Source organism: Balaenoptera borealis (assembly GCF_965194805.1).
Source record: "Balaenoptera borealis genome assembly, chromosome: 4".
Taxonomy (NCBI): domain Eukaryota; kingdom Metazoa; phylum Chordata; class Mammalia; order Artiodactyla; family Balaenopteridae; genus Balaenoptera; species Balaenoptera borealis.
The window spans coordinates 105,928,576-105,951,668 of NC_138861.1; the positions used below are offsets into that span (position 1 = coordinate 105,928,576).

At 38.7% G+C, this 23,093-nt stretch overlaps 1 long non-coding RNA gene across 3 annotated transcripts in view; it reads left to right on the forward strand.

The window, feature by feature from the left end:
- LOC309627513 overlaps positions 1-20,270 on the forward strand; it is a 39,294-nt gene extending 19,024 nt beyond the window's left edge. For 2 of the 3 annotated variants that reach the window (XR_014243774.1, XR_014243775.1), the window contains exon 4: positions 13,650-17,795. This is a non-coding gene — a long non-coding RNA (uncharacterized lncRNA). Of the gene's footprint in view, positions 1-13,649; positions 17,796-19,460 lie in introns of those variants that run through there. The other variant, XR_014243773.1, reaches the window with a different exon arrangement.
- The last annotated feature ends 2,823 nt before the right edge of the window (positions 20,271-23,093 follow it).

A 23,093-nucleotide genomic window follows, 5' to 3' on the forward strand; every position in this document is an offset into this window, starting at 1 on the left:
GTATTGATAGTTTCCTGCACACACATAGCTGGCCTTCAGGAACCTGCTAGTTTCCTTTCTCTGAATGCCTCCCTTCTTAGATTAAAGAATGACTTCGATTGGACCAGCAGGAAGAGGGTTGCATCAAGACAAATAGGTCACGCCAGTTCCTAGTTGCTGATAAAGAATGAGAAGGCAACTCGATCAAGGGCTTTTGTCTCTTCTCACCAGGGCTGATATTTAAGCACATCCCATTCCATTTTTGTGAATGATCTCAGAACAACGGTATTGTCCTGTTTTATTGTCAACTTAAGTCACCCGTGAGTGTTGACATCTTTCATTCTTTTATTCCACAGACATCCATAGACTACATGGGTGGTGTGGGTGAGGGACGGGTGATTGACAGAGAGCTGGGAGGGGCCAGTGCTCTGGAGTCAGGCTACTTATTGGTGACATGCTTAGGAAAGTCGCTTAACAACCATAATACATGAAGAATAATTTCTACCTCATAGGGTTGTTACGGTGCTTAAATGAGACAATACACTGTAATGGTTAAATGAGACAATATATGTTGTGTAATTCATCTGTATACAATATATATGTGCATATGATAGAGAAAGAAGTTGGTACCCAAATTTACATGTAATATGATAATATATCTTCAAGACTGTGAGCTTCTAATGCACAGGCCGTGTCTTATTTGAAAAGCACTGTACTATTGTGGTTAAGCGCATGTGCTCTGAGTCAATCCTGGAGTTTAAACCTTGGCTCCACGACTTACCAGCTGGTGTTCTTTTTTTTTTTTTTTTTAATTTATTTATTTATTTATTTATTTTTGGGTGTGTTGGGTCTTCGTTTCTGTGCGAGGACCTTCTCTAGCTGTGGCGAGTGGGGGCCACTCTTCATTGCGGTGCACGGGCCTCTCACCGTCGCTGCCTCTCTTGTTGTGGAGCACGGGCTCCAGACGCGCAGGCTCAGTAGTTGTGGCTCACGGGTCTAGTTGCTCCACAGCATGTGGGATCTTCCCAGACCAGGGCTCGAACCCATGTCCCCTGCATTGGCAGGCAGATTCTCAACCACTGTGCCACCAGGGAAGCACCTACCAGCTGGTGTTCTTGAGTAAAGTATGTGTCTCTGAAACTCAGTATCCTAAAATTGAAAATTAAGATAATGGTGCCACCTCACAGTGTTTTGCGAGAATTCAGTAGTACGTAATGAAATTCTGCTGAAGGATGAGGGCACAGCTAGCTGGTAAGAGACTAACCCTGCCGATAGCAAAAATAGCCAAGTTGGAAAAATTACAAAAACAGCTGTTTGAAGGCATCAGAGGACAACCAAGGCAGCAAATAAATTTTGGTAATATCCTATTTCTTGATCCAGGTAGGGGTTGCTTAGAAGTGTTAACCTTGTGTAGATTGATAGAGCTGTACACTCGTGGGCTTTTCTGTAAGTCAGCTATATTTCAATAAGGACATTTACAAAAACGTGGGATGGATTGTTAGAAGCACTGATTATGGCACTGGAATGGAGTGTGTGCATCCAGGTGTTATCTGGTCTTTTTTTTTTTTTTTTTAACGCCCAGGCCTCGTCCTGTCCTGTGCCCTACACGTAGATGTTCAGTAGATTTCTGTAGAGTCTAACTGAATTGAATGCGCTGTTTTTTCCTGGTGCCTTTTGAAAATCTATTTCCTCTCCTTTGTTTTCCCTCTCAGACACTCACTGGCATATCAATGTCCTCTTCTATTGTTTATAGCAAGTTGATTATTTTGGCAGAAACTTTAGTCGCACCCCTTGTCCCTGGGAGGCATCAATAGAATACTGAAGTTTGATTATGAAGAGATGTAATTTCTCCAATACTATGAAAGTGTCTGTCAAACCCAGGGCTGAGTTTTCAACACACCCTGAACGTGACAGCAAACCCCTGTGTGATGTCCTAATGACCATCATAGCCAGTCAGTCACCAGTGGCTTCTCCAAGCAATGTGCTGTTCTCACCAAATCACACCAAAATCAAGGGCAGCAGATTTCTATAAAGTAGAGAGAATCTTGAGCAGGTGACCATTTTCCATATTCATGGTTAAGCGAAGGAAAACAAATGTTGATACAGTAAAGAAAGATAAGCTGTTTCCTTAAAATGAGTGCACTGCTGTACTTTTTAATCCTTGATCTAAAACACTAAATTGGGAAGAAACCTCACATGAACTTGGAGCTTGGAGGTATTCTGGATAAAACATCTGAAAACAAGTAGGCTTCATCACCCAATGGGAAGAGGGGTCACAGAGTCTGGGTTTCACTCTAAGACCTTCCACTCACCTTCCCCCCTTTCAGATACTCCCCTTCTGAACAACAAATTAATTTATAGTTCTTCTCTACAAGTGAACTGTAGCCCTTTGTAGAACCAGCTTTATATGTAGGTTTATATGCAGCCAGCCTTAGAAAGGGGTAAAAATAATAAGAATTGGCCACCTTGAGCAGACTTGGTTTTGCCTCCCACCCCTTCTTTCCAGCCCATCACCCAGGAAAGTTCAGGGTCTGTGGGGTGCAGCAGAAAACTTCAGTGAAAGTTTTAGAGCTCAGTTACCTCCTGCTTTTGTCTCATTTGTTTTTGCTTCTGTACACTCCTTAACATCTGTCGCAGCTTACCTAGTGATGCATTTATTTTATTTATTTATTTATTTTTAATAAATTTATTTATTTTATTTATTTGTTTTTGGCATCATTGGGTCTTCATTGCCGTGCGCGGGCTTTCTCTAGTTGTGGCGAGCGGGGTCTGCTCTTCGTTGCAGTGCGCAGGCTTCTCATTGCGGTGGCTTCTCTTGTGGAGCACGGGCTCTAGGCGCGCAGGCTTCAGTAGTTGTGGCACACAGGCCCAGTAGTTGTGGCTCACGGGCTCTAGAGTGCAGGCTCAGCAGTTGTGGCACACGGGCTTAGTTGCTGCACGGCATGTGGGATCTTCCCGGACTAGGGCTCGAACCCGTGTCCCCTGCATTGGCAGGCGGATTCTTGACCACTGCGCCACGAGGGAAGCCTGACCTAGTGATGCATTTAAAAGATACTTTTTAAAGATTTCATTTCACATTTTAGTGATTCTTCATTGGAACTGCAGTTCAAAGTACCTTGTCTGCCATCCTGCCAGAAATAAAAGTCCCATCGCTGGTATCATCCAAAAAACAGGCAGTTCTCTCCCCAAGAAGAGTTCAGCTCCACCTTTTGAAATACTTTTCTCTCACTGCCACATCTATTCTCCTATGTAGATCTGGTCATTTATTTATTCATCAAATATCTGCTGAGAGCCTACTGTGTGCCAGGTACTGCTTTGGATGCTGGGACACAGTACAAAACTACACACTGGCATTATCCAAAGAGTGTGTATAGTGGCTACTGAAAATGGGTATAAAATCAAATGTAAGAAAGTCTAAACATCAGGCTTATCTAGTATAAGGGAGGGTTTGTTCTCGAAAGGTCCAACAATATTATAACACCTTTATTTACATCTTGTCCTTTAGTTGGAATTTTGCCAATACATTTCCAACATTTCAGGATGTTTCTAAATTTGTTTTTGTTTTTGCTCTTCCATAATTGAACCCACCATTGCTTATGTTAAGCTCATGAGCTTGAAGCTAAAGACTTGCTACTTTAGACACATGTATAATGATCTCCATCTACATCTCAGTTCTATCAGGTTTTTGATATTTACACTTCTACCAGAGTATTAGGATTTTATTATTTTCAGATTTTTACTCATTATATGAGATAAGGATCCAATGTTCTACAACCTTGCCAAATAACATATTAGTTGATCTTTTTTATAAACTGCTTACTTTGTTATGGACACTTTGTTAAGTGAGCATGATTTCATTTAATCCTGGGGTAGGAGTTACATGGCATCTCTGGACCATATAATAGAACTGCATTCTGTTCAGTGAGTTATTTGAGAGAAAGGAAATTTGATGTAGTTGAAAATATCATCATGGCATAATGAATAGTACACAAACAAGATGATTAACATTCTTTCAAATTTCAAATGGAACTCTAGTTATTCCAGTGAATGAATAATCTCTTGATTATACTTTTCAAGTATATAAAGTAAAAATCAGGCTGTAAGCCAACAACTTCTAAGTTCTAATTAATTTGATGTGAATATGTGGGATTCCCTTATTATGAGCCAGATAGATGTGGGTTGAGATCCCCCTTTCCCACTATTACCAGCCATCATCTGGGACAAAGGACATAATTCTTTGAACCTCAGTTTATTTGGCTCTACAATGGGAGCAAACATGACAACCTCAAAGTATGGTGAAAAGGATAAAATAATTTATTATTTGTAAAGGGCATATACTGTGAAACTTGGAACATCATAGTTGTTCAAAAAATGCATGGGTCTCCTTTTTTTTTTTTAATTTTATTTATTTATTTTTAGCTGTGTTGGGTCTTCGTTTCTGTGCGAGGGCTTTCTCCAGTTGCGGCGAGCGGGAGCCACTGTTCATCGTGGTGCGCGGGCCTCTCACTATCGCGGCCCCTCTTGTTGCGGAGCACAGGCTCCAGACGCGCAGGCTCAGTAGTTGTGGCTCACAGGCCCAGCTGCTCCGCGGCATGTGGGATCTTCCCAGACCAGGGCTCGAACCCGTGTCCCCTGCATTGGCAGGCTGACTCTCAACCACTGCGCCACCAGGGAAGCCCCATGGGTCTCCTTTTTATGCAGTCAGGTATATTGTAAGTATTTAATGAATATTTATTGGAGGTTTTGAGTTATGATATTAATAATCAAAATGGGGTATAACATTAAAATAAAATTAGTTATTGAAGTTGGAAAGAAAGCTGAAACCTTTCAAACTTAATTCTTTCTTCCTTTCCTGGTCATGGAACTCTTCAAGGCCAGATGTCCTGGAATGGGCAATTATTCGACTACTTGCTTTGTTTCTAACTACCCAGCTGGTTAGAACCCCTCTGTTACAGGAACATGACTCCAGGTAAATAAGATCATAGATGAGAAAAGGAGGGGGATACACTTCTTCCTTCTGCTCTGTGCAGTTGAGGTGTCTGATTCAGGAGATGCTGAGGACAACTTTCCTGGCTTCTTAGGTGTGTTTTAGGACAGAAGGCAAAGGTGAGAGAAGCAAGCTGCCTCTTCCCTCTGCCTTCCCTCTGCCAGTTATGTGTAGAGGTTCACAAGGGGAACAGGCTTGATAGGAAGGGCACTTGCACATTTTTAACATATAAAGTCCTTGTGAAGCCTTGGAAGTAGATAGCACCAGAGCTCACTAATATCTGGTTTCTTCTCCGTCCTGGGTCCACAGAGGACAGTGCTTCCCAGCCTCCATGCCTATTAGTGGGGTTACCTGTCTAGTTTTGGCTGAGGGGCTGTGGCTGAAACAGCATGTGTCACTTCTGAGTCAAAGCAAAAGACGTGCAGACATGAAATCTCCATGCTCTCTCTTCTTCACCTTGTCTCAGAGGCACCAGGTGAGTCACCTGCATCATTGAGTAAATGCATTAGTCACAGCTGCCCTGGAGAGTTGCCCGGACCCATAGTGGACTTCGCAAAAGTGAGAAATAAACTATTAAGGTGTTAAGGCCCAGAAATTTATGGATATTTGTTACTGCCTTATAATCCAGTTGATCTTGACCAGCAGAGACTCTTTAGGAGGGTTTCAAATAGGGTGGGGAGCATTCCATGCTATCAACAAAATATCTTAAGATTCTTCCAGACAAATAGTCCTGTCTTATGTTACGGGGGATCAAGGCTTGAGGTGGGAGGTAAGAAGAAGGGAAGCAATGAATCAAGATAAGCTGCAAGAGAATTACAGCATTAAATAGTGCCTGATTATTTCTTCTGGGTTTTGAATTACCATATAAACTTTCTGCATTCCAGAATTCTCAAATAAATTCTGTACTCTTTGCCCAACTCAGAAGAATCCCCCTGAAGACCACTGTTTTCAAAATGCCTTGAAGATTGCTCACAGCAGAAAGCAACTGAGTGCCTGTCTGTGGCCAGGCTCCTTTTCAAACTGGGAATGATAATCGGGAGACTTCAAGCTCCCGTTCTTCCTTCACTTGAAGTGAACAAATTTGGCTCAACATGTACGGGTTGTGGGCTTACCACATCCAGTCAGATGTCTGGCTCTGGAATGCAAAGATGAATGAGGCATGTACCCTTCCCTGGAGGAACTCACAGTGCAGTGGGAGAGAAAGATGCAGACATAACTAGCTGCAAAACAAGTTAGCCTGGGGAAGTGCTTCACTGGAGGCATAAACAACAGAAAGCCAGGGTCTAGAGGAGAGAGAGATTCATTGATGGGGTGAGGGGGGCGGCGGGCATGGTGGGAAGACAATATGTTTGAGCTAGTGCTTGAAGGACGAGAAAGACCTTGACAGCTTTCTGTGAGAAATGAAGAACAGCCAGTGTTGTATCTCTAGCTTTTTGGATTTTTATTTCTGTGCTGTGGAAACACTAGTGCAGGAGACGTGCAAGTTGGGCATTTTCAAAGCCGATGTAACCAGAGATCTGGGCTAATGGGAAAATAGTCATAACATTGTCACTGAATGCAAGAACTTGTTGATATATTTTGCTAAATTGCCCTTATTAATGATTCATCAGATCTTTTTTGCTTTCTGCACTAAAAAAAATCTTGCTATAGAATTTAACCCGCACGTATACACACCCAGTTGTTGGCCCTTGGCAGCCTTCCTAAGCAGAGTGTGCTTTCCAGATGTGGTTGTTGACAAGCGAATTTTGGAATTCCACAATAACGAATACGTACAAGGGGGATATGAGGCTCAGAACAAGTCTACAATATACAAAGATCAGTTTTTCTTAAACTGTGGTCCCCAGAACATTATTTTTGGACCTATGAATAGATGTAATAAAAAGGGTTTATGTGGTGTGTTTTAAGTCAGCGCTTTCAGTTCCGAATTCACCCTGAGTACTACTAGCTCTGTCATGGAGCTTGCAGTAATTCTCCTTTGTAGCGGCTGTGATACTCAGCTTTGTCAGTAGAGAGCGCGGGAGAGTCACTGCAGGAGGAAGGAGATACTTTTCTTGGTTCCAGGCTGCGTTTGTTTCTTCTTGCTTCTGATGCACCCTTGTCAGCAGCACTCGTTCCCCAGCTGCAAGCCCAGAGCATGCGGTTCCCCAGCAAGCTCACAGCCCCTGACCAGCCTGGTGATCACCTCACACAGTCGTCCTGATGTGGACACTCTGCACTCAGGCTTTGTGCTACCTGCTACCCGGACAACCTTGCAGCCTGCCCCTCTGCTCTCTGGAGGAGTGTTTCCTGCTCACCTTGAGACTGTGGGCTAGCTCTAGCCCAAGGCCTTCTTGGCCATCCAGTGTGCTTCAGCTACACTTTTTCCTCTGAATCCCAGCTGTGGGGACAGACCCTGTCTTGCAAGATTTTGTCCTTCCTCCGTTACTCTTCCTTGGTCCTAGGGCATTATTTAGAGTTCTCGGTTCATTTTTATAGTTACTCCATTATTATGTTGAAAAATTCTTTATGGTTAGTAACCTTTATGTTAAGCTTTCCCTGTTCAAGTTTCCCTGTGGCTTCTGTCTCCTTCATGGCTCTTGACCTTGACCGCACAGCAGTAGTTCTTAAACGTTGATTCTCAGGACCCCTTTATACTCCTAAAATTATTGAAGATCCCAAAGAGCTTTTGTTCAAGTACGTTATATCTATTGGTACTTACCATATGAAAGTAAAACAAAACTTAAACACATGTATTTATTAATTCCTTTAAAACGATAAGCCCATTCATTCATTACATGTTAAATCCTGTTGAAAAATATTTATAGTTTTCAAACCAAAAGTGTTAATGAGAAGAGTAGAATTGATTTATATTTCTGCAAATATCTTTCATGGCTGGCTTAATGAAGACAGCTGGATTCTCATATCTGCTTCTGCAGTCTCCTGTGATATGTTGTTTAGTCTGAAATTTATGAAGAAAACCTGGCTTCTCACAGATATATAGTTGGAAAGGGGGGAGTATTTAAGATAATTGCAGATATTCTTCTCTGATGCAACACAAAAATTCAACAAGTGGTAGTTTTCAAGAGGTTAGTTGCAATGTGAAGTCTGAAATTAAAATTCATTGATCTCTCTTGTACTTTGAGTGTCTTTTACCCCATGCATTTCCAATTTCAAAATTGGTCATTTAGAAAATACTGGCTCACTGAGTTATACAGATCTTCCAAGTGGTGACATATTTCATTATACAATATCAGAAAACCACATTCATTAATATTACCACTGATCTCATCAGAAAAAAATCTTTATTAGAAAAATGTCAAGATCACAGTGACAGATACAAGCTTAACAAAATTCAAATACTCACTTGAATACTAATATTCTAATATTAATTCTAACATTAATGTTCTAATATTAATTGAATTCTAATAGTCACTGAAGTGTATTATTGGCAAGAAAAATCTCTGACAGTTGACTAAGTCTGAGTAACCATAGTTTGTCAGTCATCCTTTCAAATAAAAAGAAATTTTTAAATGAAAGAGTGGCTAATTCAGCTTGCAACTCAAACAATTACAAGTGCCCTTCCTCACAACACAGCATAGTACTTTGGTATGCAGCAAAAGAGCTTTATGCCCACTTTCCATTTCATCACAAAGAATATTAAGAAGATGTGTACTCAAGGGTGAGATTTAATAAAATTAGTCCTTTTTTCTGTTCCATTAAGTGATAAAGTGAAATTTGTATTGTTTAAAACTATGAGTGCATAGGGGTGAAGAATACCATGAATACTAGTGCAGTTTGGTGTTACTGCTTTGATTTGTGATAAGGACCAGCCGTTTTACCCACCATTACTTTTCCATCATTAATGTAAGTATCAACATGGTGGAAAAGGCAAACAATGCCTTAGTATTATTATGAAAATAGTTTTGACTTCTTGGATACACTGAAAGCGTCTGAGGACCCACAGGAGTTGAAGACCACACTTTGAGTGTGTTATGCCTTGATTACAAATGATTACAGAACCTCAGGGGCTTACACTGCAAAGACTCTTTTTTTTAAAAATAAATTTATTTATTTTATTTATTTATTTTTGGCTGTGTTGGGTCTTTGTTGCTGCGCACGGGTGTTCTCTAGTTGAGGCGAGCGGGGGCTACTCTTCATAGCGGTGTGCGGGCTTCTCATTGCAGTGGCTTCTCTTGTTGTGGAGCACGGGCCCTAGGCACGTGGGCTCAGTAGTTGTGGCACATGGGCTTAGTTGCTCCACGGCATGTGGGATCTTCCTGGACCAGGGATCGAACCTGTGTCCCCTGCATTGGCAGGTGGATTCTTAACCACTGTGCCACCAGGGAATTCCCAGGCTCATTATTTCTTGCTCATACTACATGTCCATATGGAATGGTTAAAGGTTTGCTCTGTGTCATCTTCACTTCAAGACCCAGGAATTGGAGCAGACTGTTTCTGGAATATTGATGACTGTCCTGGTAGAGAGAAGACACAAGAGGAGCTATGAGCTGGCTTTTAAGGCTTCTGCCCAGACATGACTACAGGCAGTGATAACATGTCACTTCCATCCACATTGCACTGGCCAAACCAAGCCATATGGTCATACTTGAGCTCATCAGTGTAGAGATGTATATTCTTCCTTCAGGGGGGGAAACTGGAAACATGGCAAATAATTTTGCAATCTATCACATTAGTCATAAGAGATTAGAAAATATTGCATAATATACTTCTTTCCTGGAGATTCACAATAAACAAAGGCATTTTAAGAAAGACATGGAGAAATCCTGCAGTAAAGAAACTCTGCCTTTGGTTTAATTGAGAGGAGGGGTGCTGAGAGGATAGTTTAGAATTATGCCCTGGATGCTCATTTCCCCTTTACTCTTTTACTCTTTGCTGTTCCTGAGCTGAGAAAATGCCAACCTTGACTAGTTCTCTCCCCCAGGCTCAGCAACAGGTGCAAGAACACTGGGGTCATTACTCAGTGACCGACCAACCGAGGCTCACTCCAAGACTTCCCTAATTCTTACCCACTGCTGTGCTAGTCGACAAGAACCCTGGATGGGACTACTTGTATCCCAAAGACTGTTATTAAAACGACTAATGAGATTTACCACCATCATAGTTTGGGGGACTTCACAGGTGGGAGTGAATCTGAGCAGAAGTTGAATAGCAAACCTATGTCAGAGAGGGGATGAGCCACCAGCTTCTGGAAGGGCTTCATCTGTGACACCCTAGTCCTGTGACCTGCTAGGGGTCACCACCTGTTGGGACCTAGAAGTCGTCATAATTGTCTTTGGTTGTCCGACACCCTCTTACAGGGCCCCAATATTCAGGTAACCTAGTTTTTAGTTCAGACTCCTTTGATCATGATAAATCTTGATTATTGCCTATAGCTCAATCAAGTCCTAACTTCTCTCCAAATCTAAATTAAACCCTTCCCCATACTGGTTGCCCTTTCTCATAGCACTTTGCACAGCACTTATAACACTTTGAATGATCTCTCTATTTGTGTGACTGTTTCCTGTACATATCTCTACCTAAACTACAAGCTCCATGATGACAGAAGTCATGTCTCTGGCTTGTCACCGTGCCTAGCTCTGTGCCTGGCGTGTGGCAGGTTATCGATAAATATTCCCTGAATTGATAGATGAGTAAATGAATGGATGGTTACCCCTGAAGTAAGATTTCTCTTTTTGTAGACGTCTATGGCATTTCTTGTTGGCACCACTGACGTGGTACTTATTATTGGAAGTCCAATATCACCCTAACGAGTGCCAGTATTGCCCTAATAACTGAACAGTAAATTGGTAGAAAGTAAAACTCTGATACTTGTAGATGGTGGGGAATATTTGCTAGAATAACCCAGTAAATAACAATAGTTTGTTTTTCTTTTCCCTCCAAAATAGTGGAAGCCTTTTGAGATTTTGAGAACAGTTTAGAACATATATATGTGTATATATATACATATATATTAGAATTTATATGTGTGTATATATATATATATATATATATATATATATATATTTTTTTTTTTTACGAAAACCCATTTTTGACCCGATCTTTGATGTCACAATGGGGAGAAAGTGGCCGCTGCAGCAGGAGATGTTGCAGAGTATAATTGGACAAATATGAGCCTCCTTTATTTCCACCATTACATGGATCTATGTGGTATCAAATCAGTGGTAATAATAGCTGCAGCTTAGAAATATGGATGCTGAAGCCTGTGAGCAATGGCCGAGAGAGAAACAGAGAATTCCTCTCAATCAGCTGGTGAAATGCCGTGCAATGTAGCCATCCTTCCAGTGTAGCCTGACATATGAGTAAACATGGGAATTAAAGGAAGGTCCTTGAAAAATGTTGAACAAGGAACACAAACAATTGGATCAGGACAGGGACATTTTTTTCCCTAAGGAAATAGTTCCCTAATAAGGAGAATTGTAGTTAAAGCCAGAATTGCACCATAGTTAAATATTTCTATTTTGAGTTCATTTATAATATAATCATAATATATTATAATATAATGGCAAATCTCATTTATAATATAATATAATATAATATTTCATTTAGTTGTATATAAATAAGCTCAAGAAAACTATGTAGTAAACTGTGTGTAATGATCATTTCATTGATGAGTTTACTTTTACTCAATTACTGTCTTCATTGTTCTTCAGAATGTAAATATTGAAAAAGAGCCATGCCAGGATGTTTAAAGGAAAGGATAGGAATTAGAGTGACCTGCCTATCATTTATATTCAAGACTCTGAATGGGCAGAATGGATAAGCTGCACTTCTTTACAGCATTGCACCTATTCATGTTTGGATGTGCGAAGTATTACATGATTCTGAATTAATTTTTTTAACATTTATAGATTATATCAATAATTCTTTAAGTTCCCTGAAAACTAAGGATCTTGCTTCATTCTTCTTTTCTACATGGCACCAGTAGAGTTGCTTGGGCTTAATAGGCGCTAGGTAGATATTTGATACTTGTTGACCATCTATTTGGCCCTTTCAACTATTCAAGCCTTTAAAGTGGGCCTTGAGTTATAGCTGCATTATGAAAGGCACTGTGTGAATAGCAAGATGGCTTCACAAATGCCATTTTCATTCCTGCCTTGAACTTTGCTCAGGCTGTTCTCTGTCCTCTCTTCTTGCTTCTCACTCTTCAAAGTCTGGTTCAGGTTTTAACCTTCTCCGTGCAGCCTTTTCCCACCAATGTAGCCCATGGTGATCTCTGATGCTGCTAAATACCTCGCCTGGGTTATTATTTTATCATAAAAAGCTAATGACCTTTAGTGCAAAATGATCAACTTAAATTGTGAATGGCCTCCTGGTTTGACTTGTTTTCCTAAGAATATAATTAGCTTCATGAAAGCTAGGACTAAGTCTCATCTATTTTTGGGCAGAGCTGGACCCGCTGCTCAACTGACATCATCAGGAGTCAGGTGGCTCTGCCTCTGTGTGTTGGCTTTATTCTCAGGCAGGTTATTTCTACTGGTGACAAGATGACAGATCCAGCTCAGCAACCCTAGTGGAAAGGAAGCAGCTCTTTTCTAAGACTTCCAGTAGAACATCTGGAGCTGATTCTCACTGGTTCAACAAGAGTCATGTGTTCAACTTTGAACCAATCACTGTGACCCAGAGGTTGCAGTGTTCTGATAGGCTGGAAGCTGTGCCCACCTCTATGTGTTCTGGTTTGCAAGAGATAGTCCCCAGATTTATACCTGTTGGCTTTCCTAAGCGGTTTAGCCTTTACCCTTGTTTCTTTATTTTTAATAAAATATTATTAACAGTGACATTAAAATAAACAAAAATGGGTTTGGTAGACCTCCACTTTGCACTTCTACTTTTTACCATGGACTCCTCTAGTTGTGTGAGAGAAGCATATATAGTGAACAGACTTTTGACTTTAGCCCATGGCTAAACTTAAAAGGCACCCAGTCATGATGATTCTCTAGTCCTGAGCCTTCTCTGACATAAAATAACTAACACCCCATCAAGGACTGCAAGCAAGATGCTTGCAGAGGAGCTGCCAGGGCTTGCTAACTTTTTTGTCTTGGGTGGTGGTGGGGTAAGTATTCCATGCTGCTGTTCCTGCTGGTCAAGTGGTTTATAGGTACCAGACAGAAGTGCTGTGGCTTGTGCCAGGCCTCCAGCTGGCGGGATCAATGAAATTATAAGTGAGGTTTAAGTGAAATAATGTGGAGCAAGCATGTGTATAGCACAGAGAGTAATCTGCATGATCTTGCTACCGTGGTTTTTTCAGTTATTGTGTGGTGGAATCTGCAACTATTTATCTCATTGTCAGGTAATACTTTTCTGTCTTATGATGATATTTACATTCTTTTAACAACAATGAACTTAAAAAAGGGAATGTTTAACGAAAAGTTAGAGAATGAATTTCCATTTCTCAAGAAAGTTGATGATGAAGATTAACTTGTACAAGATATTTGTTGACATTTATCATTCACAATGGGGGCCATAATATTTCCCTGACTACATGATGACCAGAGATACAAATCTACTGGAGTATCAGAATCTACTTCAAATGTTAGTAGTTGTTTTAATAATACTGTGGCTAATAATGATGAATTGATGTGTGCTGTGGCCATAGGTGCTTTTGCATATACTCTGTGAAGCATGACTCTTCATTTAGATCAAGTGACTTCTCTTCTAAACGAACTTTGCTCATCTTTTTTTCCAGGTTTTCCCATGCAATAGAAAAAATAATACGACAGCTGTTAATGGGTTGACTCCAATAAAAGAACTTTGCAAAGAGTTAAGTGGTGCTAACTTCATATCCATGTCCTGAGATGGTTCAAATAGAAAATTAGTTAATTTCTATAATGGTTTGAATTTTTCACCCAAATTATTGGAAACTAAATAAATTTGGAAATTTATTTTAATGAAGGTGAATCATATGATATTATGGTGACTCTTGTTGTAAATTAAGTTCAAAAGTTCAACATGAAAAATAAAATTATTTGTCATAACATAGTAAACACAAATACAATTTTTGGTGCCACACAGTGCCAAGGTAAAACAATATTTTTACTAAATTATGAAACCATGGAGCAAATATTTTACTCAGAATTGTTTGATTGTATACATGATTCAAAATTGCATCCAAGTAAGCTATGATATTCTACTAATGAAAATAGAGCTTTACTTGTGAAATTTTATACAGTTTTTTGTACATACACTGAGTAACTGAACAACACAATTTTTTATAATTAAGCTAATGTCAGATTTAAAAAACCCTCAGAATATCAGGACATGCCTTTTTTCTTAGCTGCCCACTAATAATCAGAATCTACAGACAAATGTCAACTGAAGTGTTCAACAATTTCAAATTGATTAACCATATAATGCAATTTGGAAAAATAGGGCAGGCAATTTTATGAAAACATTAAAAATGATAAAACCATTAATTATTTAGAAAATAACTTTGACATTTTACTAGAGACAGATATGGTTAAGAAACTGAAGTATTCAATGTGTAAAGAATAATTATTCTGCCTGTTATTTTGAATGTTCAGAAAATCAACATAAAGAACATTTCTCCCATTTTACCCTAATGGTCACAAATTTTCTTTTTAGAAAATATTTCTATATCTGTGATTCTAGGGGGAGGGATAAACTGGGAGATTGGGATTGACATATACACACCACTATATATAAAATAGATAACTAATAAGGGCCTATTGTGTAGCACAGGGAATTCTACTCAATACTCTATAATGACCTATATGGGAAAAGAATCTAAAAAAGAGTGGATATATTTGTGTGTATAAACTGATTCACTTTGTTGTACACCAGAAACTAACACAACATTGTAAATCAACTATACTTCAATAAAAATTAAAAAATAAAGTATTTACTTTTGAAAACAGTTTTTGAATAGGACAATTTTATAGGTCCACCAATTGAAGAAAACCAATTTGTTGGTCAGTAAATAAATATTTCAAAAATTATATAGTTGTCATCTTAAAAAATTTAGTCTCAAAAATGCCCCAGTTTGTGACACTGCAGAAATACGAAGGATCATGAGAGATTACTACAAGCAACTATATGCCAATAAAATGGACAACCTGGAAGAAATGGACAAATTCTTAGAAAAGCACAACCTTCCGAGACTGAACCAGGAAGAAATAGAAAATATAAACAGACCAATCACAAGCACTGAAATTGAGACTCTGATTAAAAATCTTCCAACAAACAAAAGTCCAGGACCAGATGGCTTCACGGGTGAATTCTATCAAACATTTAGAGAAGAGCTAACACTTATCCTTCTCAAACTCTTCCAAAATATAGCAGAGGGAAGAACACTCCCAAACTCATTCTACGAGGCCACCATCACCCTGATACCAAAACCAGAAAAAGATGTCACAAAGAAAGAAAACTACAGGCCAATATCACTGATGAACATAGATGCAAAAATCCTCAACAAAATACTAGCAAACAGAATCCAACAGCACATTAAAAGGATCATACACCATGATCAAATGGGGTTTATCCCAGGAATGCAAGGATTCTGCAGTATACACAAATCAGTCAATGTGATAAACCATATTAACAAATTGAAGGATAAAACCCGTATGATCATCTCAATAGATGCAGAAAAAGCTTTCAACAAAATTCAACACCCATTTATGATAAAAACCCTCCAGAAAGTAGGCATAGAGGGAACTTACTTACCTCAACATAATAAAGGCCATATATGACAAACCCACAGCCAACATGGTTCTCAGTGGTGAAAAACTGAAACCATTTCCTCTAAGATCAGGAACAAGACAAGGTTGTCCACTCTCACCACTATTATTCAACATAGTTTTGGAAGTTTTAGCTACAGCAATCAGAGAAGAAAAAGAAATAAAAGGAATCCAAATCGGAAAAGAAGAAGTAAAGCTGTCACTGCAGATGACATGAATCTATACATAGAGAATCCTAAAGATTATGCTACCAGAAAACTACTAGAGCTAATCAACGAATTTGGTAAAGTAGCACGATACAAAATTAATGCACAGAAATCTCTTGCATTCCTGTAAACTAATGATGAAAAATCTGAAAGAGAAATTAAGGACACACTCCCATTTACCATTGCAACAAAAAGAATAAAATACCTAGGAATAAACTTACCTAAGGAGACAAAGATCTGTATGCAGAAAACTATAAGACACTGATGAAAGAAATTGAAGATGATACAAACAGATGGAGAGATATACCATGTTCTTGGATTGGAAGAATCAACATTGTGAAAATGACTCTACTACCCAAAGCAATCTACAGATTCAATGCAAGCCCTATCAAACTACCAATGGCATTTTTCACAGAACTAGAACCAAAAATTTCACAATTTGTATGGAAACACAAAAGACCCCGAATAGCCCAAGCAATCTTGAGAAAGAAAAACGGAGCTGGAGGAATCAGGCTCCCTGAATTCAGACTATACTACAAAGCTACAGTAATCAAGACAGTACAGTACTGGCACAAAAACAGAAATATAGATCAATGGAACAGGATAGAAAGCCCAGAGATAAACCCATGCACATATGGTCACCTTATTTTTGATAAAGGAGGCAAGAATATACAATGGAGAAAAGACAGCCTCTTCAATAAGTGGTGCTGGGAAAACTGGACAGCTACATGTAAAAGAATGAAATTAGAACACACCCTAACACCATGCACAAAAAGAAACTCAAAATGGATTAAAGACCTAAATGTAAGGCCAGACACTATAAAACTCTAAAACACAGGCAGAATACTCTATGACACAAAACCTTTTTGTCAAGATCCTTTTTGACCCACCTCCTAGAGAAATGAAAATAAAAACAAAAATAAGCAAATGGGACCTAATGAAACTTAAAAGCTTTTGCACAGCAAAGGAAACCATAAACAAGACGAAAAGACAACCCTCAGAATGGGAGAAAATATTTGCAAATGAAGCAACTGACAAAGGATTAACCTCCAAAATTTACAAGCAGCTCATGCAACTCAATATCAAAAAAACAAACAAACAACCCAATCCAAAAATGGGCAGAAGACCTAAATAGACATTTCTACAAAGAAGATATACAGATTGCCAACAAACACATGAAAGGATGCTCAACATCACTAATCATTAGAGAAATGCAAATCAAAACTACAATGAGGTATCATCTCACAGCAGTCAGAATGGCCATCATCAAAAAATCTAGAAACAATAAATGCTGGAGCGAGTGTGGAGAAAAGGGAACCCTCCTGCACTGTTGGTGGGAATGTAAATTGATACAGCCACTATGGAGAACAGTATGGAGGTTCCTTAAAAAAATGAAAATAGAACTACCATACAACCCAGCAATCCCACTACTGCGCATATACCCTGAGAAAACCATAATTCAAAAAGAGTCATGTACCACAATGTTCAGTGCAGCTCTATTTATAATAGCCAGGACATGGAAACAACCTAAGTGTCCGTCGACAGATGAATGGATAAAGAAGATGTGGCACATATATACAATGGAATATTACTCAGCCATAAAAAGAAACGAAATTGAGTTATTTGTAGTGAGGTGGATGGACCTAGAGTCTGTCATACAGGATGAAGTAAGTCAGAAAGAGAAAAACAAATACCATACGCTAACACATATATATGGAATCTAAAAAAAAAAAAAAAAAGGTTCTGAAGAACCTAGGGGCAGGACAGGAATAAAGACGCAGATGTAGAGAATGGACTTGAGGACACGGGGAGGGGGAAGGGTAAGTTGGAACGAAGTGACACAGTGACATGGAGTTATAAATACTACCAAATGTAAAATAGATAGCTAGTGGGAAGCAACTGCATAGCACAGGGAGATCAGCTCGGTGCTCTGTGACCACCTAGAGGGGTGGGTTAGGGAGGGTGGGAGGGAGACGCAAGAGGGAGGGTATATGGGGATACATGTATATGTATAACTGATTCACTTTGTTATAAAGCAGTAACACACCATTGTAAAGCAATTATACTCCAATAAAGATATTTTTAAAAATACCACTATAAAAAACAAACAAACAAAAAATGCCCCAGTTTGAAGGATAAATTATGTGGTCATTCTAGGGATGGGCATGATCAGTCCTACTGGAAATCCACAAGCTGAGAACGAGAGATGAGGGACTCTAAGGGAAATTAAGGATGGCTGCTGGGTAGGCAAAACCAACTGTGAATACCCATGTTCCAGATTAGGACTCAGGTTTTCTGACTATACCTTTGATGCTCCAGCAGCAAGTTTCATTTTCCATTCTCCTCTACTCTTTCAGGTTATAACATACATTCCGCTTGGCCATTTGTTTGCCAGCTCCTTAGGGCAGCTCCAAAGAGCACAGCTTCCTTTAGTGCCCTGACTGCAGCCAAGAGGTTTCTTCTTTAAACATTTCTAAAAACTGCAACAATCATGTCTCAGTTCATTGCAAAACAAATTCATAACGCTTAAATCACTGTTCTTAGCAACGTGAGTAAAAATGGAGCAGCGGCAGAAGCTTTCAAACAAAGCCTCAGGAAAATGAGAAGACTCTAAAGTACCTACTGTATTGTATAAGTAGTATATGTCACCCGCTTCTCCCATTCTCACCCTGTAGGGGTTCCCCACTTGCATAGTAAGTTGTAGCTGTCAAAGCAAAGCAGTCACTCCATTAAGCTGTGACAAAGTGAGAGAGTGGCATGGACATATATACACTACCAAGCGTAAAATAGATAGCTAGCGGGAAGCAACCGCATAGCACAGGGAGATCAGCTCCGTGCTTTGTGACCACCTAGAGGGGTGGGATAGGGAGGGTGGGAGGGAGGGAGATGCAAGAGGGAAGAGATATGGGAACATATGTATATGTATAACTGATTCACTTTGTTATAAAGCAGAAACTAACACACCATTGTAAAGCAATTATACTCCAATAAAGATGTTAAAAAAATAATAAAGTAGGAAAAAAGTGGTAATTGATCTTAAGCAGTTCCATTCTACATATTCAGTATTAATTGAAAGTTATTCCTCTGATGCCACTTAAAAGAAATCTGAGGCACTCTAGAAAATAATGTTTAAAATATTCATTCACGGTTAAGTGAACTCAGAGTTGAGCTTCTATAAGCAAGATATTTAAAAATCTGAACTGGATTTTATGTGAGTGACAGAATGATTTCTGAGATCCCTTCAGATCTCATGGTTCAAGAACTTACCTGCTGATGTGCACGCCTGGGGGCAGACATAGTATATCTCTGCCAGTGCAAGGGTAATGCATTGCCCCTTACCCAGAAACTCCCCTTGTGAAAGAAACTTCTGTTCATTCACTTACTTATTTATTCAATCACTCTTTCTGAGCACGAGGATCTTGGTGAGACAGCAATTTAGGTATAACATTATGCCAATCTGGATATAATACACCAATCTAGGTATAGACATATACCAATCTGGATATAATAGTATTTTGGCTAATGCTTATGTTATGCTGACTACATGTATTGTTCTGAGTGCTTTATGCATATTAACTCATTTAACCTTTAATACAGCTTATGAGGGAAATATGATTGTCAATACCTCCGCTTTTCAGAAGAGGAAACTGAAGTATGAAGATAACCTGCCCAGGGTCACATATCTGGTAAGTAGTACAGCCAAGATTTTGACCTAGGAATCCTAGTTTTAGAGTCTGTGCTCTTAATGGCTACTCTATACCATAGCTATGCAGGTTATATTTTCTATCTGCAATAATATCCAAGATGTTCTCTGATGACTTTAAAACGGTTTGTTGAGAATTTCCATCCCCATGGTCTGGAACAAGAACTGAATACAGCCAGTGTAAGGATAATTTTATATAACAACTATGATGCAGTGGACTTTTGAGAAATACTTATTTTCAGTTCCTTTTTCAAAGAATTGGTGAATACCTTTATGCAGAAATGGCTGTCTGTGTAGGTCAGTCAATTCTGGATTGAGTTATTTTAATTTTTTTTAATGGAATGCATGTAGATTTAGGAGTAAGAAAGACCTAGTTTGCTATCCAAGCTCCACCACTGGTTTCCTTACTAGTAAAATGAGTATGTATATGTCAACTTTGCTGGGTTGTTTTGGGAGTTAAAAGAGACTGGCGTTTCTTGACTCTGGGGACATTCTATCATTTATTTTTTGCTGTAATTCAGTGCCTCACTTAGTGTCTGTTATATCACAGGAGTGTAATAAATATCAATTGAGTGATGAATGAAAGTGCCTGGAACACACTGTATTTCATTGGCTCTCAGAACACTCTTTCACATTTTAACTTCTCCAAATTTGGGGTATGTCCCACAATCAATGGAATATTACAGTAGATCTCAGCCAAATGGCTGCTGAGTTGTTGTTGCCCATAAAGCTATGAACTTGGTTGTTATTCCAGGAGCATTCAAAGAGTGAATATAAGTCCTGGTTGCCATTTGAAAACCTTCCATTGACACCTTTTGGTAAAAGATGCTTCAGCATCAAAATTACAGAATGGGTATCAGTGGCTTGGAAGAATATCCCCACAGACAACAGTACACCACTCTTTCAAGAAATGCTGTATCATTAATGTATTTGATGGCACAGAGGATGATCCTGTATGGGAAGGAAAAATGGACATATCTACTCTGAGTCAAAAAAGGATTAGAAGAGTTGAATACTTAATGTAAACACATTAAGTGATACTTCAGGCAATTTATCTTGTCTATATATTCCATTTTGTGTTTGTATAGGAATGATGCAAGTTGCATCCATGTTGAGATGAGTCTAAAAAGAACTTTCAAATAAAATTATAAGTAATAAGGAAGCGTAGTGCTATTTAATTGGCAGTGTTTTTTTTTAGTGTTGTATATGTTAAAAGGTACATAACATGGTAGGTTTTACAATAATCCCATGTTAGATTCATGAATATGATAGTACAAGCTTAATAAATTATAGCTATTAATTATTATTTTAATTTAATCATTATGTAGTGGATTTGTATTCAAAACAGATCCTCTAGTATGTATAACCTGTACATGCAGCATATTAACATTTTGCCCGTCAGGAATTTTCTGTTTAACAGTTTACTACTTTCCCACGTGTCCTGTTACCAAGGAAGGGTCTGTGTGGAGTTCAATCCAGAAATATCAGGCCTTCAGATCATGCTGTGATTGTCTACAGTGGGATCCATGTGATGAATTTGCCTCCCACTTTTCTGAGATCTCAAACATGAGGAGGCCAATGGTTTCTAACCTAGGGTCTAAGAATATTATAATATGCACATCCAAGTGGTTCAGAAAAACTGTCGGACAAAGGAAACCATAAATAAAACAAAAAGACAACCCTCAGAATGGGAGAAAATATTTGCAAATGAAGCAATGACAAGGGATTAATCTCCAAGATATACAAACAGCTTATGCAGCTCAATATCAAAAAACAAATAACCCAATCAAAAAATGGATGGAAAATCTAAATAGACATTTCTCCAAAGAAGACATACAGATGGGCAAAAAGCACATGAAAAGATACTCAATATCACTAATTATTAGAGAAACGCAAATCAAAACTGCAATGAGGTATCACCGGACATCGGTCAGAATGGCCATCATCAAAAAATCTACAAACAATAAATACTGGAGAGGGTGTGGAGAAAAGGGGACCCTCTTGCACTGTTGGTGGGAATGTAAATTGGTACAGCCACTATGGAGAACAGTATGGAGGTTCCTTAAAAAACTAAAAATAGAACTATCATATGACCTAGCAATCGCACTCCTGGGCATATACTCAGAGAAAACCATAATTGGAAAAGATACATGCACCCCAATGTTCACTGCAGCACTGTTTACAATAGCCAGGACATGGAAGCAACCTAAATGTCCATCAACAGAGGAATGGATAAAGAAGATGTGGTACATATATACAATGGAATATTACTCAGCCATAAAAAAGAATGAAATAATGCCATTTGCAGCCACATGGATGGACCTAGAGATTGTCATACTGAGTGAAGTTAGTCAGACACAGAAAGACAAATATCATAAGATATCACTTATATGTGGAATCTTAAAAAAATGAGTACAAATGAACTTATTTACAAAACAGAAGTAGAGTCACGGATGTAGAAAACAAATTTATGGTTACCACGGGATAAGGTGGGGAAGGGATAAATTGGGAGATTGGGATTGACATATACACGCTACTATATATAAAATAAATAACTAATAAGGACCTACTGTATAGCACAGGGAACTCTACTCAGTGCTCTGTAATGGCCTATATGGGAAAAGAATCCAAAAAAAAAAGAGTGGATATATGTATATGTATAAACGATTCACCTTGCTGTACATCTGAAACTAACACAACATTGTAAATCAACTATACTCCAATAAAAATTTAATAAAAACAAAACAAAAGCTATTGGACATTTACTAACTTGGAGGCAATGAGGCTGCGCTCGAAAGACTTTATTTCACTTTAAATTTTGAACAATATTTTTGCTAAGTATAGAATTCTAGATCGATACTTTTTTCTTTTAATACTTTAGAGATGTTGCCCCAATGTCTCACTTGCATTGTTTCCAATGAGAAGTATGCTCTAGTTATTGTCTTTGTTCTTTTGTATATAATATGTCTCTTTTTCCCTTTGGCTGCTTTTAAGATTTTAAAGTCCTCATCTATTAAGTCTACCATCTGTGTCATTTCTGGGTCTGTCTCTGTCAATTAATTTTCTTCCTCATTATGGATTATACATTTCTGCTTCTTTGCATGCCTAGTAATTTTTTTTAATAAATATTTATTTATTTTTTTAGAGCAGCTTAGGTTTACAATAAAATTGGGAGAAAGGTACAGAGATTTCTCATATAACCCTGCCCCCCACAAGTGCATAGCCTCCACATAATCAACATCACTCAATAGAATGGTGCAGTTTTTCACCAAGGATAAACCTACATTGACAATTATCATCACCCAAAGTCCATAGTTTACCTAAGGGTTCACTCTTGGTGTTCATTCTATAGCTTTGGCCAATATATAATGACATGTATCTACCATTATAATATCACACAGTATTTTCACTGCTCTGAAAATCCTCCGTGCTCTGCCTATTCATCTCTTTCCCTTCCCTACCTCCCACCCCCAGCAACCACTGATCTTTTTACTGTTTTGCCTTATCCAGAGTGTTTTGCCTTATCC